The sequence below is a fragment of the Copidosoma floridanum genome, unplaced genomic scaffold (genome assembly GCF_036245765.1).
Source record: "Copidosoma floridanum isolate Cflo_tuat_1 unplaced genomic scaffold, Cflo_Japanese_pri ptg000027l, whole genome shotgun sequence".
NCBI lineage: Eukaryota > Metazoa > Arthropoda > Insecta > Hymenoptera > Encyrtidae > Copidosoma > Copidosoma floridanum.
In genome coordinates this window covers 7,182,405-7,198,716 of record NW_028321904.1, presented here as the reverse complement: position 1 = coordinate 7,198,716, position 16,312 = coordinate 7,182,405, and the positions used below count along the sequence as shown (strand labels likewise).

General features: G+C 37.5%; 1 protein-coding gene across 1 annotated transcript in view; it reads right to left on the bottom strand.

Moving 5' to 3' along the window:
• Nucleotides 1-16,312, bottom strand: part of mmd (disintegrin and metalloproteinase domain-containing protein mind-meld) — a 2,100,572-nt gene that overhangs the window by 102,554 nt on the left and 1,981,706 nt on the right. The gene's annotated exons all lie outside the window — the stretch shown is intronic.

Here is a 16,312-nt window from a genome sequence, read left to right as displayed (position 1 = left end):
GAATGCCATTGTTGAGGAAGACGAGGTCATAAAGGCTTTCGCTAGGACTTTTGGACTTAAGAGCCAGAAGCCAGAAGTAACTCTCTTAAAGCCAAATGCCAGAGGACAGAGACTTGCTTTAATCAAGGTGGATGAAACAACCGCAAGACAAGTAGAAGAGGAAGGCAGGTTACAAGTTGGCTTTGTAAGCTGCCGAATTTGAAGAAGAATCAAAGTAACAAGATGTTACAAATGCCTGGGATATGGACACGTCTCGGGCAACTGTAAGGATTAAATCAGATCCAAGCTTTGTTTCCGGTGTGGAAGCACAAACCACCGGAAGTAAGAGTGCCTAGGTCCAGCACGGTGCTTCCTTTGCCTAACAACGGACAACAAGCACGAAGCAGGCAGCGGAAGCTGCCTTCTATTTAGAAGAGCCCTAAAAGAGGCCAGGGATAAGGCCCAAGCAGGATCAAAATAAGGCAGTAAGGCCTTAAGTTGAAAGACAGGCTTATGTGGATCCACGCTGCACTTGGTACTTTTTACCTATCAGCAAGGGAAAGCATTAAGGTTATAGTGGTGCTGGCTAAGTAGGCGGCCTACTATGAAGCGCTAGACAAGGTGCTGGTACTCAGGGACCCTGAGTCCTTTTCAGGACTCGAGAGCATCAGCACCTCTAGCAAATGGTGGCGAGCTAGCTCGTTTATGCTGTGAGACGTGATGGTCTCTCTGGTGGCTCCACCCTGAAGTAATGCTTACGCGGTTCCGGGGTGGATTAAAAGCCTCGCGGCAAGAGAGGGGTTTTAGTGGGTATGGGTGATCTAATAAAAAAAATCCACCAAGTCTCACACTACCTCTGTCCCTGCGGTGTGCCTCAATGCATTTCCCCTTCCTCTACAAAAAAAAAAAAAAAAAAACCGTTGTGGGCTTACTTACTGGCAGGGGTTTTGCTAGTTTTTTTATACCGGGCGATTTCTTGGGTAGTGGATAGGAGCATTCTCTTATGATCTTAGGGGATGACGAGTAGATAGGACGATTATTTGCGATGCCGAAGGGAGGGTGTGGATTCGTTGGCGTGGGTGGCGTTGACGTGTGTTTGTCTGTATTTTTGTGGACGTGAGCCATGAACTCCATGTCTTTATTAATAAGAATGCGTGAACCAGCGCTGCTTGTGGTTTTTGCTTTCTGCTGCCTCCACTTGCTATAGGTAACGCCTTAATGCTTGATGTAGGCCAGCCAAAACTAGCACCCTGTCGTATTGGGATGTAATATGGGACACTGGAGGGGATAAGAAGTTCAACATGGGGTGAAAGAGTCAACACAAATGCATGCGCAGCATAGGACTCGGAGGCTATTTTTCCTCCGTATTTCGATTTTTGATGACAATGAGGCCCGTGCGTTTTTTTAAACTATTTGTACATTAGGATGCAGCACCTGGTGCACTTGTTTTATACTCTAGAGCTATGTAACTCACGAAAATCCAAATTAAAATACGCAGCTGCTGATAGAGTGATGTACCTATACATATATATATATATATATATATATATATATATATATATATATATATATATATATATATACATACGAGCACTGCTGTAGATATATGTATACGCGGGAAAGCTTTCAGCAGCTGCGTATTTTAATTTGGATTTTCGTAAGTTTCGTAGCTCTAGAGTATAAAGAAAGTGCACCGGGAGCTGCTTCCTGATGTAAATATAGTTTAGAAAAACGCACGGGCCTCATTGTCATCAAAAATTTAAATACGGAGGAAAAATAGCCTTCGAGTCCTATGCTGCGCATGCATTTGTGTTGACTCTTCCACCCCATGTTGAATTTCTTATCCCCTCCAGTGGCCCATATTTTATCCCAATATAGAAGTGAGTGGTGGTTATGACATTTTTTTTAAAGACATGCATCACACTCTCACTAAACAAATACAGGTAAGCTCACTAGTTGTTTTGGTTAGCGTGTGGCGAGGTCTCTCTTTGGCTGGCGTAAGAAGCCTGATGGATGGTGAAGCCATACGATGAGTCCTAAGTAAGGCTGGGGAACTGTACTGATACGGCTGCACGCCTCATGAACAAATAACATTGACGTGTTGGGCTGACTAATCTGGGCTAACTACCACTAAAGAGGCTACATGGTGGTACTTCAAGTGCCTTTATACGCCAGCTTGTTTTGTCGAGTTGTCTGTGCCAGTTGTGGGATTATATGTCTACCACCCATCTCGCTCGGATGACTGTAGCGTACCAATGTAACCATACACTAAACACAGTCACTACTTTCACACTTCCTACATAACGGTAGGTCAGTCTCCGTGGGTGGGAATGAGGGAGAAAGGCGACTCAAGGCCGGCCTGAGCAAGTAGTTTCTATTTCCGGCAAGGAACTGGGCAGCTACGCTGGTTTACACCCTTTTCAGATACTTATTTACAGAAAAAAGGGGGGTCTTGACTTTCGCTGGTCAACACGATCTCAAGAAAAAAAAAAAAATACAGAACGTTTATGTTAAAACGTTTATGTTGAAACGTTTATGTTGAACTTGTACCACAGGTGGTGACCTCATTGAGGAAATCTGTTGGCAGTTCCGATCCAGTGCAAGCACGGATAATTGCCACTGGCCCCACAGATTCTGTGGTGGGGGGGGGGGGGCAATAAGACGTGTCTCACAGCTAACAGGGACTGTTTAATATTTCATGGCTTTTTTACAGATGCAAAGCGAAGATAAAGCCCTTGAAGCATGGGCAGTGACGTCAGTGAGGGTAGTAACGTGACGGTTTTTAGCAACTAGACTCAAGATAAAATTGAATCGATGGGAAGAAACGGTTCTCAGCTTAAAGTGAAGTGACAACGGGAGATTTAGCAAGTTCTTTCGGCAACAAAAGTGGTTTAAGGGATGCTTAAAGCAATTAATGATAAGTACGAAAACACAGCAAGCGCTGTAAAAAATAGTGTCAAAGCTGCAGTTAAACACTTTGTAGTAGCAGTGATGATGAAAAAAGGCGTACTTAAAAAAAAAAATGTTCATAAGCAGTTGGAAGTTGGAAGATCTGCTTCAAATCTCTGAAGATAAGGCAACAAAGGCGATATACTTTTTGACAACATGTTAAAAAACAAACGCTAAACACTGCCCTTAAAGAGATGGAGTGAGTTAAAAGAAACAGAAGCCCATCATACAGCCCTGGAAAACGCCAACAAGCCATGTTAAAAAAAAAAAAAAAACAGGCAGAGGTCAATCCAAAGAAAATCTCCTGATCGACAACAAAGGCGAAAAAAGGAGAGTGGATCCAATGACAACAGTACTGGTGAAGATGGCTGAAGGGCAGACCTTTGCTAAGGTGCTGAAGACAATGAAGGTAAACTAAGACCCTGACAAGGCCAATGCTGCAGTTAAAAGTGATGGCAACACAAGGAAAGGAGACATACTTGTAAAAGCCAAAAGTATAGAGGATGTGGTCGCATTCTTAAAGCAAATTAAAAAATCGGTAGCTGGACAGGGAACTGTCAAAGTAAGAACTAAAAAAGTGACACTAGAGGTTTGAGACATGGACGCTATTGTCGAGGAAGACAAGGTTCAAGAGGCTTTTGTCAAGACTTTTTAATTGAATAGCCAGGAGCCTTGAGTAGCTCTCTTAAAACCAAATATCAGAGGACAGAGGCTGTTGTTTATAATGGTAGACTAAGCCATTGCTAGACAAGCTGAGAGTAAAGGCAGGTTAAGAGTCGGCTCCGTAAGCTACCAAATCTGACGAAGAATCGATGTCACAAAATGTTACCAATGCCTGGGATATGGAAATGTCTCAGGCAGCTGTAAAGAAGAAAACAGGTCTTAGTTTTGCTTCCAGTGTGAAAGCTGCAACCACCGAAAGAAGAAGTGTTCAGGCCCAGCATAATGTTTTCTCTGTCCAATGACGGACAACAAGCAAGAAACCGGCAGTAGTAGCTGCTCTTTACTTAAAAGAGCGCTAGAAGAGGCCCATAAAAAGGCTTAAACAAAACGTAAATGTTGCAAGAAGGCTTTAAGTTGCAGGGTAGGCTAGAGTGGACTTACGCTGTGCTGCGTACTTTTACCTATGAGCAAGGGAAAGCATCAAGCTTATAATGGTGCTTGCTAAATTAGCAGCCCTTTATGGAGCGCTAGACAGGGTGCTGGTCCTCAGTGATCCCGAGTCCTTTTCACCTGGTACCTCTAGCAAATGGTGGCGAGTTATCTTGTTAGTGCTGTGAAATGCAATAGTCTCCCTGGTGGCTCCACCCTGAAGTAATGCTAATGTGGTTTTGGGGTGGACCTAAAGCCTCGTGGCCTGGAGGGTAGTTTTTGTGGGTATGGGTGATCTAATAAAAAAAATCCGCTAAGTCCCACACTACCACTGTTCCTGTGGTACGCCTCAATTCATTTCCCCTCCCTCTTCAAAAAAAAAAAAAAAAAAAAAAAAAAAACTACTACTACTTACTACTACTTCAACTTCTTCTTATACTATCCGCTTCTTTTCCATTTGCTTCTTCCATATCCTAATGTCTTTTATTATTACCTTTAATACCTTCGTGTATCAGTCAATTTAAGCCACTTGTTGATGGATGGAGATTTTTTTTGCTAAGTAAAAATGTAGAAATTATATCTAATAAATAAAAATAGTCATATAGTCTGCTTGTCACACATAGTGGTTGGTGTACATCCCATAGTTGTATCAGTATTTAAAAAACATTCGACGCTGAGTATATTACTATGCATTTGCCTTATCATTAGATATAACAAATTTTTTGATGGTTGAAAGTAAACAAAAAACAATAGTTTTTAAGGTGTACTTACAGCAACAGTGCACGATATTTTTTGCCAATGGATGATGACGATCAACAAATTCTTGATACCTTTAGCAACAGTTTTGTGAATGACTGTTTTATTAAAAAGCCTACGCTTGATCATATTACTTATGGTCTTCTTAAACAATATAAAACAAGAAAATACAATTTTTTACTAATATATTGATCGATAACAATTGAAAATTACTATACCAGGTGCTACCATTCATAGTACGAATGTGAGGTTCATGAGCAAGTTTAACGCGTAGCAAACATCTAAGCACACCTATCAAATGAGTTTTCGTAATAGGTTCCGTTGTTCATATTAAAACGATACTGAGGACTAGACGTAGTTCTTGTGCTATTAATATAAAGTTTTTTGCCAGAAATTGTAATTGGCCAATTTTTGTACCCCATGACTCAGAAGACATCTTATTTTAATAATCATCAAGGTGTAGAATACTTCATTTTTAAGATAATAAAAAAATTATTGTCCTATTTTACATAATAAGCAGCCGTCTTCATATTTTTAAGGAATGTGCTAATTATTTTGTATAGAGTATCTATCACCTTGATTTCTCAAGAGTTTGAGAAAAACAGTTACAAAACAATTGATAAATTTTATTACATAGTCGGCATTCAGCCTCTTACTTTCAGGAATGTGCTGACTTTGTTTTTTAAAGGTGTTGCTGTGCTATACCAGCATTGGCTTGATGAAACAATTCAATTGTTTGCGTGATCATTTAGCGAAACCAAAAGGAAGTGAGTTTTTCATTGTACTCTTAGTAAGAGCCTAACCTAGTGTCTCCACGCAACGCTGAATGGTAACGCCACGAGTCCCAACAGTGAAGGGACTTGCAAAGGCAGTGAAACTAGGATTAGCTTAACCTAGTTCAAAGTGATGTTGCAAGAATTGATTGACTAAAGGTAAAGTGAAGTGGTTAGCCCTGAACGAGCTGGTTTGGGAGCAAGCGTCCTCGTTTCAGAATTCTCAGAGGGCAGTCATCAAAAATGAAGGCATGAGTGTGGTAAGCCCAAGTGACCCCAAGCCAGGGAAAATGAGCGCCGTTTTCTCTCAATAACGGTAATCAAATCTCATGCTTCAACGACTTCAGCTAAGGCATGAGCGGGAGAATGTTGCTTAAAAGGAGACCCGGGACTTGACTTTACCGCCTGGTCGAGAGGTGAAGGATCTGTAAACTTCTCAGAAATCTAAGCTGCTCAAATGGTGAGAGATTGAATGACCCGCTGGGAGCCTGGGTCGTTCGTTCAAGAAAATAATTCTCATATAAATATATACAAATCTAAGTATCTATCCATGGATCCCAAGGTATCCAGATGGAGTAAGAAATAAATGAGCACAAAAAGAAAAAGAATAGAAACAGCAAAAGAAGGGCAAAGTGGAGAAAAAGGAGGAGGAATAGAGAAAAGGAAGAGATCTGTTGAAAGCCCTGAGCCCCAAGGAAACGCCGTCCCTTCCAAAGGGCGTAATTTTAAAAACAAAGCGGAGTTGGTAAACAACCCCTTGATGCCTCGTGAAACTTTCCGAACGACATGCGTCACTCGAAGCATCCGTCCGAAGCATCTACTCAAAACCTCAAAAGCTTGATGCCTATTAAAAGCGATCGGTTGTTGTTCCGGACCATGGACGCGCTCCATACTACCCATCCCCAGGAGGTCAAATTTCTATAACTAAATGTTAATAGATCGAACAAGGTGACTGGAGAAGTGTACCAGCTGATCTCTGAGAAGAGGTTGAATATACTTCTTCTCCAAGAACCGGCCAAAAGGAAGGTGGGCAATTCCTGGACGTGCACCGGCCTGGGCACGAATACGATCATGGCCACCCACTCCAAGGAGCCCTGGACAGCAATCGTTGTCACTAACCCAAATTTCAGCGCTCTGTTTATTCCACAGCTAAGTAACCAATGTTGCGTGGTTGCGGAAATCACAGCTCCTGGGCTCTCGTTTTATGTTATCAGTTGCTATTTTAAATACAGTAATGACAGGGAGTCGCACCTCGCCCATTTGGACATGGTGCTTCAAAAACTAAAGGGAAAGCGTGTGATAATAAGTGCTGATACGAATGCTGAGTTATCACTCTGGAGCCCAAGGGGCTCCAACGAGAGCGGTGAAGCCTTCAAGAATCTAATAGCAAGGCATTGCAACCTTGCAATGACCTTGCAACTTAGAACAGGATCACGAATACACTAACATATGAGTCAAGGGGACGAAAATCTTGGATTGATGTCACCATAGTGAGCTCGTTGGTGAACAATAGGATTCTGAACTGGAGAGTGCAGGTACCATCAACAACCGGTGAGCACAAATCAATTTCGTTTAGTTTCAAGGCCCATCGAGAAAAAGAAGAGAATCCCTCTGCTGGAACAAGGTTTGACCTGAGGAAAGCAGACTGGGAGAAGTTTGAAAGAGAATTAATAAGACTCTCAGAGGAAAGACTCGATGACTTGGAACTGGACAATAAAAAAGAAATAGATATATACACCCAAGAAACGGGAAAAACTATAATTGATGCGTGCAAACATGCTATGCCCAAAAAAGGTCGCCAGGGGAACCGTAGTCCATGGTGGAATGAAGAACTAGCAGTGACAAAAAAGAAGCTAAATAAAGTATATAGAATGCTCAAACGATATCAAGAAGATGTTTTGGTAGATGAGTACAGAGCCCTGCGAAGAAATTACAAAAAAATGATTTGAAAAGCAAAAACTGAAAGCTGGAGAGACTTTGTTAGTAAAGTAGGGAATGAACATGCCTTTGGCCACGTCTATAAATACATGGCAAACAAGAAAATTCCCCGCACTGCCTTCAGTGCTCTTCGAACTGAAGACAACTATACACTGTCAATGAAAGAAATGGCTGAAACTCTGCTAGCGATTCATGTGCCAGATGACGTCAAATCTGGCGACTACCTGGAGCTGAGTCGCATGAGGGAGGAAGCGGGGACTCTTCCAGAAACGGAGAATGGTCCTGTTTTGACTGCTCAAGAGCTTAGACTTGCTGCAAAAGGTATAAAGAATGGTAAGGCACCAGGAGCTGATCGGGTGGAAGTTCAAGTTATCAAACGAGCAACGAGACTCCTCCCAGATCGGCTCCTGAGATTAATGAACGCCTGCTTAAAAAAGCGTCACTTTCCACAAGAATGGAAGAAGGGTCTGCTCACGGTCCTATTGAAAAGTTTCGACAAGGACCTTGCAGACCGTAGTTCATACCACCTAATAAATCTTATCTCCGTGAACGGCAAAATCTTGGAAAAGCTCATAGTCAATCGACTGAACAGCGAAACACTAAGCTCCAGGGGCATTTCATCTCACCAATACGATTTTAGGCCCCGAATGTTGACCAAGGACGCCATTGTGGAACTGAGACGAATAGTGGATAGGTCGACGTGTCAATACACATTCGGGGTCCTTTTCGACATAGAAGGCGCATTCGATAACGTGCAGCACTCTACGGTCCATTCAACTCTGAAGGAAAGGGAGTGCCATAGGAACATCAACCAGCTTATAAGAAGCTCTTTTGAAAACAGGCAAGTCTCCCTCGAGTAGGCGGACCGGTCTGCCTCTAAAGTCGCACCAAAAGGGTGTCCGCAGGGCTCAGTGCTTGGTCCTTGCTGTTGGAATCTCACATTTAACCCACTGCAGGTAAGACTGGAGACCAGACCGGACGTTGAGTTCCTGGCATACGCTGACAACCTCATCACAGTTGTGAAGGGTAACTCTTGAAAAGAAGTCGAAGTGAAAAATCAGAAAGTCGTCAATGAGGTCATAAAGTGGAGTGAAAGCGTAAAACTTGAAATTTCAAAGAAAAAGACCGAAGGCATATACCTCAAAATCAACAAATTTGAAAACAATGAACCCAAGGTAAAACGAAGGCCTAATAGGCCAAGGAGATCAAGGGAAAAAAAGCAGCTCCGATTCTACGGACGCCGATAATTAAGATCAAAGGCAAAAGTCTGAAAGTAAAGAAAACTGTCAGGTACCTGGACATCATGATTAAGCAGGGTATGAACTTCGGTAATAACTGCAAATACCTCAGAGACAAAGTGACACCGCTTTTCCATAAGCTCAGGAGACTAGCTAACAGCACTTGGGGAATGAAATTTCCTACGTACATGCGAATACACCATGCAGTGTTGACTCCCACGGTCGCTAACGTGGCCGTGGCATGGGTGGACAAGTGCACAGTGCATGTTATTCGAATGTTGTCAAGCGTGCAGCACACGACTATGGTAGCAGCTACCCAAGCGTACAAAACCGTCTCGACAGACGCGTTATGTGTACTTGCGGGCACACTTCCAGTCGATCTTCTTCTAGAAAGCAGAATCGCCCTGTACAACTTAAGGAAAGGAAAACTAATTTCCTTTGGAAACCTTAGAGAAGTCAGGGCAGAAGAAGTCAGTGAAAAGCAGATTAAGGAAGAAGCCCTGAATGCATGGCAAAAAAGATGGGACAGCTCAAAGAATGGACGAGTAACATATTCGTTTATCAAAAACGTTAAAGACCGACTTGACACGAAGTGGATGGAGTTGAATCACGAAAACGTTCAGGTGCTCACTGGCCATGGAAATTTCAAAGCAAACCTGTACCGGTTTAGCTGAACAGACAGTGATGCCTGCGTTTGTGGGGAAAAGGATACTTCTGCTCCAGAACGCATGAAAATCAAAATCAATTTATGCGAAAGGTAAGACTCGATAAGAGGCCAGAGAACAACGAATACTTCATGTCAAGTCAAGAAATCTTTGCCGCTTTTTCGGAGCTTTGCAAATCTTTTATGAAGAATGCGAGCCCTGCGTGAGTGGAGAGACAAAAGTAATTAAAACGAAACTATTGAAAGACGAGTATGAGAGATCAAATGAGAATTGGCCTTAGGGATTTGCGCCCCTACTTATTCATAGCAGACGACGCGGTTCCGGGTGGGAGCCAACGGACACGCCGCCTCAAGGTGTCCCCGTGGATGCGGCCATCGTCAAAGCTGTCTGCGAACGGTTAGATCTGGAATGACTAATTAAGAGTCGAGGCAGCTGATGACCGTAACGAAAGTGTTTGTCCCGGACTCCAGTTGTATTGATCATAGAGACTCAATAAGATTTACCTTCGGGTCTCCTTGGAGATGTAGCTGGTACGACCAACGGGCGTCTAGATTTTTCCAAAGTCAGACCCAAGGCGGACCTTGTGAGATCGTGGATGGGTAGTTTTTCAGATTCTCTGAGTATCTTTCAGGAAGCCGCGAGCCCCGATTAAAGGCAAACGCCTGGAGAAAGGGAGCAGTGCCAGCCGAATATTCGGAGAACATCGCTGTGCACTACTTCGTGAGTCACTAATCCTTCTTTCTGTTCGCGCGATCTTCCTCTGATGTTATATCCTTAGCATCCTATATGGCTGTGTATAATCATGTCCATTCCAAGCGTTCTTGCACATGTCTCATTTTTGTATGTAATGGAGGAGAAGGGGTATCGTAGAAACATTTTGAAAAATTGTGTAGAAACCATACACTGAGAGGAAATAATTTACGAACTTAAAGAAGGAGGAGTCAATTATTAAAATACTTCCAACTGAGACCATGAAGCTCTTTGAGGGTACGGGTGTGAGTGATCAACAAGCTTTCAAAGCAACACAAGATGCCTATGTACCATCAGGGGCCATCCATAAACTACGTAACGCCATTTAGGGGGGGTTGGGGTTTGACAAATCGCGACATTAAGTTATGTGGGGGGAGGGGGGGGTTTCATTTAAAGTAACGTAAGTTTATTTATGTCACGAAAATTTAAAAAAATTAAATGCACTATTATATTTTTTCAAATAGAGCGCGTAATTGGAAGTTTCTCAGTCGTGCCACGCTAGGCGCTGTATTGTACGTATGTACTAGTGACACTACTACCCACTCGTATTATACGTTGATCACGCAGCAGGGTTTTGTTTTTCTTGTTGACAAGTTGCGACAAAAAAATCATACGATTTTTTTTTTTTTTTTTCAGGTAGGACATGCGATTCATGTGGAGTACATTTTGCTTCAAAAAAACAAAAAAACTTGCACACCAAAGAAATTCATGGAAAAGTCAATAAGCAAAAGGTACGTGCAAAAAAAATTTTAGCGAAAAGAGAAACAGAATTACTTTGTGAAGTTGATTCTTTTGAGCCAATGATAGAGTGGCTCCAAGAAGAAGACGTAGAAATTAAATATTCTGATCTCACAATTAATAATTATACAGACGATATAGCTTCCTTTGCTATAATCAGTGATACACATGAGTGGCTTGTAGCACCTTTTGAAAGTACATGTGATGTAGAGTTAAAATAAAAGTTTTGTTTAATAATAATTTATTTAATAACTAAATTTTTATTTTTATTTAAAAAAAAAAATTTTTTTTAATAGAAAAAGTTACGTAACAGTTACTGGGCGAGGGGGGTCAGGCAAAACGTTACGGTAAGTTACTTTGGGAAGAGGGGGGGTCAAAAAAGGCTAATGACATCGTTACATAGTTTATGGATGGCCCCTCATCAGTTCATGAAACTTTTTTTTTACGAAATTTACGATGACTACGTGAATACATACTCACCTGGTCACAGGTGGTTAATATGTTTATAAAAATGATTTAATACAAGGATAGTTATCGTTATAACCAGGGGTATGTCATATTGTTTATAGATTTGCAAAAAATGTGGCCTAGAGAGCTAATTCACGATAATTTGACGCGGAACACGTGCAACGATTATGCTGTGGCTGGATCCCACAATTGCCCATGTTTGCTTTTGTTTATTTTGAGAAAAATTGCTGGACAAACATTAATTTTGTACCATTAAAATATTAAAAAAGTATTATTGGTCGTAGATAAGAGCTGTAGTACAAATGTAGAATATAGTAAACGTTTTAGCGTCAAAAGAAGAATTCATACGGCAAGTCACGAGATACACGATCAAATTAATTTACTTTGTAGCGCACACACTTGGATAATAAGCAGTAATAATTATAAAATTATGCACACTGTGCTACATGAAATTTTTCTACCCCTAACAAAATTTCTGCGCGACATCGTGCAAGGTATTCTACATGATATAAGATTTCCTACACGATATCTGACAAGATATCCTACACGAAATCTTATAGGATATCGTGTAAGACTTCTTGCACGATGGTCTACATGATATCCTACACAATATTAAGCAAGATTTTCGGCAACTCAAAAATAAAAAAGTATAAATTGTAACCTATGTAATTTTGAATTTTTGCTGCGTAAAAGCTGTTAGAAAAGCTAATAGAAGTAGTAAAAAAAAAAGCATCTCTTTGCTCCAGTTAGGGGACATGAATCTGTTCTGGAGGACTCGTAGTCGAGTATCTTACCCACTTAGCCAGAGTGGATTAGACACTTGGGAAATAATTTACGTCCTTATGAGGTACATCTGAAACTTATGTTTATTATTTTATCATTTCGTAAATAATATTTACCACCTCGGTTACCTCTAATTGATAATGAACATCTTATAAATGTACATTTTATATTGTTTCGTATCTCTTAACATGTTCGTCAACAAAAAATCTTGTAATTGATTTTACAACTAGTTTTCGTTCACGGATTAACCTTTTACGTTACATATACTTTTGAATCCAAGGGAAAATTAGTCAATGTTTAAAAGTGTAATAAATTTACTGTAATTGTCACAACAAAGTTATAGATAACTTCTTTAATATTTTAATCTGAGTATCAAATACCAGCAGGAAAAAGAACTTTTCAGTTAATTATACAGTACTCAGATAAATTATATTATTTCTTACAACATAAAATTATACATAAAGTAAAGTATTCTTAAAAACTATTAAATTTGAACAAAAATTGGGAAAACTTCTTTTTAACTAGAATTAGAGACTGTAACAAAGCAATATTCTGAAGACATAATAACATTATCAAATGTTATTTACTATAGTTTTGTTTAATTTATTTAAAATTTGTTCTAAAAATTGTTTCATACTTAAGAAAGTTGATATCTTTGTAACTGTTCTGAAAGCATGTCAAAATAATTTCAAAAGAACATGAAAACTTTATCAAATGTTGTTTTATAGAAAACTTAATTTATGTAATCTCATTTTTTATAAATTTAATCACAATAATTCTGTTTACATGGTTTAGTAGAAATTAATTATGAAAATTGTAAAGAAAGATCGTATTCATTTTGTTTTATATTTTTCATAATATAGATTAAGTTTTAACAGCCTAACAAAAAGTTTTTTAAACAATTTTTATAAAAGTTTATTTAGTGCTTTGGTTATTCTGCACTACAAAAACAAATAATTCACAGCTTGAGTAGTAAAGATTAAATTTCAATACGTTTAAATAATGTGTGTCAAACAAAAGTATTAATTTTACCTATAATATGATACTATTGAATATAAAAGTTAAATAATCAACCTCAAAGAGTTAAAAAATATAATGAGTATATGGAACTTTCTTTACTAACGCTATAAGATCATAAGTCTAGCACCGTCGCGTGAGCTAGACAATTAATTTTAGACCCAGATTTATCGGGCTTTAGACACAAATATTTCCACTATTTTTTTTTTCTAATTAACTGACTTATTTAATTGTTAGTTCCTATTTCGTGGAATATTTTATACATCTATAATAGATTGAAAATTTTTGTTTAATGTATGATGGCTTAAAAAGGTGTACATGAGGTCAAAATACAATTTCTCTGCTTTTTTAAAGGAAAACTCGTAAATGTGAGATTATATAAAATGAAACAGGAATACCGTTTTCTTTAAAAATCTAAAAATATATGTGGTAAGATATTTTGATTTTTATTCTTATTACAAGCAGTATTAACAACATTTTTAGGGCAAAATAGTGATGTGCAATCTATCTTCAGTAAATATGTTATACATCACACAAGTTTTACCACTTGTGGTTCCTACGAATATTCACCGTTTTTATTAATGAAATCAATTTTTATGATTATACATATAGGTATATTTAAGGAGAGTAGTAAAGCAGGTACCTATAATGTTTTTAGTAAAGACAATCTAAAAATTTAAGCCTGAAAACAAAAACATAGTATATGATCGATGCTTCTTGAAAATTGTTATTGTCGCTGTCATGAGTCTTGTATCTTTATGAACAGTACTTTTAAAATTTGTAAATATGTGTATGAATATGTATGTATTTACTTTGTTCACTAGTATTAAAAAGATCTTAATCCCATTACATTTCAGCTCACTAAAGTGAGACAACTTACACAATTTTTAAATAATATTAATGATTGAGAAGCATTACTTGTTGACGGTTTTTCAACTGTTAAAATAAGTTTTGTATTTTTAAAAGTATAAAACTAAATAAACTTTACATAAATATTTTTTGTAACTTTTTTGTTTTACTATTTTAATTCAACATGCATTAATGAGAATGCAAAGTAAGCCCTGTATGAAATTTTTTTACCATAATTCAGAATTTCTTTCTTCAACAAAACAATGGAAAAAAAAGTTATTATTATTAAAACTATAAAATATACAATAAATTAAACAAATCAACGTAAAATAACATTTGATGATGTTATTATGTCTTTGAGATAATGCTCTTTTACAGTCTCTAATTTGAGTTGAGAAAAATTTTTTCTAATTTTTGTTTAAATCTAATAGTTTTTAAAAAAACTTTATTTTATGTATGAACTTATGTTGTAAGAATTTATGTTATTTATCTCAGTACTATATAAATAAATAAAAAGTATTACTTTTGCTGCTGTATTCTAAGCCCAGATAAATGTGTTGAAGAGGAAAAGGTTATTTACAACTTTGATGTGATAATAAAAATATATTCATTAGACGCTAGCGGGAATTTACAATCGTAACAGAATGGAAGAAAAAGTAAACATGTGTGATAATAGGCCGTGACCCGTAAGAAAACGTAAAAAAAAGTAAGGAACTATTATTCTCATGGGATTAAGACGTTTTTATATTTTATTATGTTGTGTTACGTTTTCTTGCATTTTCGTTACGTTTCGATATGATTTACTACGAACTATTACTTTAATATTACGGTGTTTGTTGAACGTGCCGTACTGCTCCCAATTGTTTTCATGATTTCTTGAGGTTTAGTGCATAAGCACACGATCAGTAAGAGCTAATTTAGGAGTAAGAATAAAAACTCCAAGGTCAGGTGTCAGTTTGAGCAACGTTTCGTTGGTCTTAACGCCAACCTCATCAGACTCAGTAACACCTGACTTTGGAGTTTTTATTCTCACTCCTGAATTAGCTCTTACTGATCGTGTGCTTATGCACTAAACCTCAAGAAATCATATTACATTAATAATTTTTCATAATAATCACTCAACTTTTTTTCGTTAAATTAATTTTTATTCAAAAAAGTAAGAAAGTGTGTCTGAAAGTTATTAATTATAAAAAAATGAAAAACAGTGTAATAAACTGCCAAAAACTGTAAGCTTTTATGGAATATAGCACATAACGACATTTTCTTACGTTTTAAAAGAGTTTATCACAGTTGCTTTTTCGCAAGATGCGAGTGCCTTTTTAAAATCATAATTGTAAACGTTACAAGTCGTGAGGTAATATATTAAGCTGTAGTTGACTGTAAGTAAATGTAACAAAACGTAACAAACTGTAAATGTGGTACAGAATCTAACTAAACCTTACATTAAATCACAGAAAGTTACGGTTTGTTAAGTTTTCTAACATTCTCTTTTTCCGTTGGCGCACTTTTAAATATCAACTAATTTTCCCTTGGAATGAAAAGTATATCTAAAGTATAAGTAAAATTCATTAATAATAGTTTTCATTAATGAAATCAATTTTTATGATTATACATATAGGAATATTTAAGAAGAGTAGTAAAGCAGGTACCTATAATGTTTTTAGTAAAGACAAAAAAACAAAAACACAGTATTTGATCGATGCTTCTTGAAAATTATTATTGTCGCTGTCATAAGTCTTGTATCTTTATGAACAGTACTTTTAAAGTTTTTAAATATGTGTATGAATGTGTATGTATTTACTTTGTTCAGTAGTATTAAAAAGATCTCAATCTCATTACATTTCAGCTTACTAAAGTGAGACAACTTACATAATTTTTAAATAATATAAATGATTGAGAAGCATTACTTGTTGACGGTTTTTCAACTGTTAAAATAAGTTCTGTGTTTTTTAAAAGTATAGAACTATATAATCTTTACATAAATATTTTTAAAACCTTTCACGTTTACGTTTACGTATTTTTACGTTTTCTTATATTTTCGTAACGTTTTGATATGATTTACCACACTCTATTACACTAATAATTTTTTATAATAATTGCCTTATTTTTTTTCTTAAAGTAATTATTATTTAGAAATTAAAGAAAATGTGTCCAAAAATTATTAATTTCAACAAAATATGAAACAGTGTTATAAACTGCTAAAAACTGTAAGCTGTTATAAAATATTATACACGACAACATTTCTATACGTTTTAATATGGTTAATTACAGTTGCTTTTTCACGAGATTCCAGTGCCTTTTCAGAATCATAATTGTA